We start from the raw sequence: 6157 nt of genomic DNA on the forward strand, positions 1-6157 counted from the left end.
CTCTTGAAAGGAGGCTGTCAATAGTGAGATTGAATCAATCCTAAACAATCATACCTGGGAGTTCGTTGATCTTTCTCCAGGGAACAAACCTTTGGGTTCAAGTAGATCTTTAAAAGGAAGATGAAAGAGGATGGAACTATTGACAAATATAAAGCAAGACTTATTGTCAAAGTCTTTATAACAAAAAGAAGGTCTTGATTTTTTTGACACATACTTGCAAATGACTAGGATGACATCAATTTGGATGTTAATTGCCCTAGATGCAGTATACAACCTTGAATCTATCAAATGGATGTGAAAAATATCTTCTTAAATGGAGAGCTGGAGGAAGAAATTTACATGGAACAGCTTGAGGGCTTTGTAGTTTGTGGTAAAGAAAAGAAAGTATGCAAATTTATTAAGTCACTTTATGGACTAAAGCACTGAAACAATGCCATGCAAATTTTTATCAAACCATGTTGTCAGATGGATTTACGATCAATGAGTATGATAAATGTCTTTACATTGAAGAAACTCCAAATCAGAAGATAGTGCGTTATGGCCAAACCAATGACCCCTATATGCATACACTGTGATAGATAAGTTGCAATAGCAGCATTATGTATAACGGGAAGTCTCGTCACATAAGATGAAGACAGAACTCTGTTAGAAAACTACTCTCTATTGGAATTATCATAATTGACTATATAAAGTCAAAGTATAATTTGTTGGATCTACTTACAAAAGGTCTAGCTAGAGAGGGAATTGAGAGATCATCGACGGAAATTGGACTATGTCCAAGAACAAGTCATCATAGTGGTAACTCTACGTAGAAGACTAGAGATACCAAGATCTAGCTAGGTTAAAGGATACATAACAAAGTCATTGATAATGGTTCAACATAATCTAAAATTATTTTATGGTCCATTCTCATGATTAGACAATGTTCAGTAACTAGGATAAAGGCATAAGGACATTTTAATGGTTTGTAAGTTTGATACAAGGTATATCAAATAGTGTGTCTACGAGATAACACATTTAGAAACCACCTATGTGAGTGTAAAGTGTAAGTCGCTCCAAGGAGAATCCGGTAAGGACAGTTCTCTAAGAACTTACTAACCAAGATGTGTTCATGGCTGAAATTAACAAAACAATTACAACTAAGAATAGTTCAAGGGCTGATTGTGTGACATGTGTTGTCAAGGTATACCCCAAAACTTGACGTTTCAAAGATATCAAATCTACGTATTGACCGAGTATATCCTATATATGTTTACTATCGAAAGTTAAAAGGAAAATATACTTATATAGATACGATTAACCATACTTATAAGACACGAAAGTTTTCCATTCATATGTTTAACAATACTCATTCCCCATTCACGAGGGGAATTGTTGGGTTTTAGAAAATTGTGCATGGGAAAAGAGAAGAGAAAATGGAAAAGTGGTTGAACAAATTTTGGAGGGCAAATGATAAGTCATTTGCAAAGTGCAAATAAAATGTCATATCTTTCATATTTGTAAAAGAAAGGAAATTGTTCTCCTTATATTTAGAGAAAATTCCTTTACTTCTTAAAGGGTTAAGAAGAAGGTGTCCCCTCGCATAGTCTTTGTCGATCGCTAGGCCTCGGCCTCGGCTTCGGATATGGATTTGGCTAATGATGTGATTGCTTGATAATATTTTTGGACAAAATTTACTTCATCAATCTCATTTATTAAATTCAAGTTCCTTCCTCTTATAAATTAATTCAGGATGTTAGTTAATTAGTCAATTAATCAGAATTAATTTGATGTAATTGGATTTATTTAAATTCATGTGTAACGGTAAAGTTTTTCCTGAAGGGACATGTTCCTTCCAAAAAATTGTTATTTTTCTCAAAAGGCAAAACTTTCTAGAAAAGACGGATATGAAGAGACACATTTCTTGCTTAAAATTGTTATAAAAAGGAGGTCTATTTCATTTTTTCAGACACTGATAATTTTTTCTCTCTACATACATTTTCTCTCATAAACAAAATTGTTGATCGACTGAGTCTATGTGTGTTCTTGTTACTTCTCTGACGTTCACTGAAGTTATTGAAGTTTGAGGTATCGCTACTTCTTTAACAGGTTAATCCTTTTTATCTTGGGAGAAATAATTCTGCAACTTCGGTTATAGTGAGGGGATTAAATTTCTTAAGGAAACACAATGATTTTTGTGGACTCGAATTCAAAAAAATTCTGTCTATTTCATCTTATATCTGTTTTTGTATTTCTTGACTAACCTTAATACAGGTAATAACACGACCATTAGCAATATGCTAACAAAATTATCCTCTGCATATCAATAGGCAAGTTGGTTCCTATTTTTTTCATCATTTTGACACTCGGAAAAATGTGTTCCTTTAAATTCTTTTCAAAAACAAGTCACTTATCTAAGAATTATTGATTAGAAATTTTCAATGAAACACGCAAACAATACAAAGAAATTATATCAACATTTTGCAAATGAGAGTCTGATTAACCTAATTTTGGAAGTTGTCAATAAGAAGGCTTTTGGTACAATTCATATTTCTGAGAATAAGCTCTATGTATGGAACAAAACCTCAAACCTCAACCCTCTGATATTTTCCTCTACAATGCTCCAAAAACAGGCACCACATGGCTTAAAGACTTGACCTTTTCCACTATGACTAGAAAAAAAGATATTACAAATAGCCCTTTACTCATATTTCCATTGTCTCTTAGTGGCCCACTTGGCTAGAATTACTCCCGTTTACCCTAATCTCTTCTTCTGCTCAAACATACAACTAAAACACAAACAAAATTTACTCAATTCAACTATTACGCAAAGGAATCACAATTCAACTTCAACAAAACATTTTCAAACAACATCATTCCTCGGCAACAACACCATTTTGATTAGACATTTCAAACACATATCAACAAATTCTAGGTGTAAACAATTTTTAATCAGTATTAAACCCAACAAAGAGTTTAGGTCGAACTCACAGGGAAGGGTGCATGTCTATTATTCAATTAGGACGTACAACTGTCATTTAAATTGTTATAGGAAAACTTTAAAAAAAAAACATACAAATAAATTTTAATGTGTGACAACAAATGTCAGATGTGGGGTTTGATTTTGCAATAATTAGCTGAAACAAAAAATAAAACAATGGGAAAATAACAATGTAGAGAGGAGTTGCTGGGATGTAATCAATTATAGTCTAATTATGCTATTATGGATCATTTAAATCTAACGATGATTTTCTGAAACATTATGGATAGGTTGGACTTTACATGCAATAGTTTTCACTTGAACAACTATTACAGTTTAGGTAATTTTTTAAAACAACAATACTAACAAGATAATTTGCTGCAATCTTAATATCCACTCTCTCGAGCTAGATGGGTAGGATTGGATTTAAGATTCATTGTATCGAGCTGAACCCATATTAACCCAATACCCACAAATAATTAATCAAAAGGTTTGGTCCCAAAACATACATTCTCAAAAAATCTAAGAACTCAGAATTAGAATTGCATTGAACCTAAAATTTATAAACTAAAACTCGGCTGATGAGTAAAAAAAGATCAAAACAACAATTTTATACTCAAACGACAATACCCATACGATAATTCTACAAATAAACATCACACGCCAAGAATTGAAGTTTTAGCTACACATCATAGAATAAGAGAACGGTTACCAAATGCATTGGCAATGATGTGGGTAATAGTCTCCAAGCCTTTACAATGATTTCAAAGAATGAAAATCCAAGACCCACTTTTCAAATCCAAAATTAAACAATTTGAACTCAAAAACAAGAGAAATCTCTACGTCTAGAATGGGAACGGTAATATCTGGGAGAGAACTCCTAAAAAATACATTTAAAATCAAATTTATCATTTCCAAAAATTATGCCTGAAAGTCCAGTCAGTAGATTAAGTCGCGCCACGCCAAACCAATCAGTTATCCGTTGAGTGTCCTCTTCCATTTGCATTGGCCTTCAGCATGTCAGGTCCGGTAACTTAGGGCGATAAAATTTGTTATCGCGAAACTGATCGGCGATCTGCCGACTGACCATTTCTGCTGCCAATTTGGTTCTTCCCTTGAGCTGGCATGCTAGAACTTTGGGCAACATGATAAGCCACTCGGCGGTGAAACAAGTGGTCTTTGCAATCTTAAGGGTTGCGTTTTCTTCATTTCCTTAGCTCTTCAGTTCCTTTTTTTCTGGTTATGTCCTTGCCTTGCTTTTTAGCCTTCATAGCTGTAAATCAACACATTTAAATCAATTTTGACCCCAAAATAGGCATTTGAAGATATTAATGCTGATAAAACAAAATCCTACATGATTCCTAATCTTATACTCATCATACTACAACAGATAAATCACAGTGCATATCCATTGTTTTAGAAATACTAGGTCTAAACAAGATATGGAAAATCAAGAAAGTGGGTGAATTCTAGGGATATAATGGATGAAAGGAAACAACTAATGAAATCCCACAGAACCGGTGATGAAATTTACGAAGAAATCCTTTGGATTTTGGGGCTGAAATTTAAAGAACACATTTTTTCTTGTTCTTGGGAGATTTGGTCGACTTTTCCTTTTATTTTTGCTCCATGTTTTTATAATTTTTTTTCAAGTCTGACAAAGTTATTATGCTTACATTGAGTAAGGATGTATTTTAGGCATTAAACAACGTAGCTAATGGCCCCAACGCCTACAAAAAATACCTACATGACCCTATCTTAAAAATCGGTATATGCCATCCATGGAGGGACATACGGAGCATCATTTCAACCACAAACTGTTGTGTGTAGTCGCGGTTTGTGGTATGCCTGACAGGGCTTCACTAAAGTGAGCATAAATTTTGTATTCGGAGCTAAGATTTTAGCAAACTTGAGGGAGTTTGAAAGATGATTCAATTATCTTTAATTTGATAGGTGACGGGCCACCTATGTTATTTTGTGCTAAAATAATGACCATTGAATGTTGATTCAATAACCAATTCCCTCCAATTTGTTGATGACCTCACGTAGGTTCATACCTATGGTCTATAGGTTCATCCAAGGACTATTGTGGTCAACCGTGGGTGTGATCAGACAATATCAATATTTTGGCCTTAACGACGGAAGCCCACCTACGGTACGTGGTTTTACCCACAGTCCATGGGTGATTTCGCCTGTATTGGCACCTCTCTTTCTGAATACTAGGAATTTCTTCATTGTGAGTCCTGAGGTGTTACAATGAGAATCTTCATCTCCTTTGAGAATACATAGAGTTTGATACATAGTTACAACATCATCTTATACCACCAAAAAGGTATAGGTTTGGACCTTGCAACGTGCGGGAGACGTTGTATCATTGTTAGTCTCATAAATAGTTCTCAGTTAGAGTAACTCCCTACAAGTAAAGTATATTATGAGTTAAAGTATTTTTTATATATCACTTATTATGTTGATTTTATAGATGAGAAAGTATATTGTAAAGCTTTAAATGATTTAAATCATTTACTTCTTTACATTCAGGTTGAGTACATTACTATCTATTGCAGTCATTTCTTATTCAACTATATTACCTACTCATACATTCAATGTAATGATATCTTACGACCGACATCTTTTAATGATGCAGATATTTGTTCTTAAAATTTTCAACAAGAGTTCGTTGAGATCACTTCTTCTGCTCGACATCTTTTGAGTAAGACCGTCTTGATTTTAGAGGACTCCAATTTTAATGAGTTGTTACTTGTAGTTCGCTTGAAGATTTCCGGGTCTTATCCCAACACTCATCCTTGTAAAGATTTGAGGCTTTATAGTTAGACAATTTTGTAGTGTTTTTCGATTAAATATATTTTATTTAAAACTTATGTTTCACACTCACTATATTCAACGAAGTTTTGAGATTCAAAATATTGTTTTAAGCATTTCTTTCAATTTGATGCTTATGTATGCTTGACTTAGTTATTTACTTGTAGTCAGTAAGGATGAGGATTCGATTTGGGCGTAGGAATTGTTCTCGGGTGCCGGCCACGTCAAGGGTGTAGGCTCGAGTCGTGACAAACTTAGTATCAAAGCATAAAGTTCTAGTGTCCTAGGTTATCTATGGAGCCATTTCATTAGGATCTTCTTTATTGTTGTGAGGAGCCAACTTTTATAAATAAAGAACTATAGACATTTAATAAATGT

The sequence above is a fragment of the Solanum pennellii genome, chromosome 11 (genome assembly GCF_001406875.1).
Source record: "Solanum pennellii chromosome 11, SPENNV200".
Taxonomy (NCBI): domain Eukaryota; kingdom Viridiplantae; phylum Streptophyta; class Magnoliopsida; order Solanales; family Solanaceae; genus Solanum; species Solanum pennellii.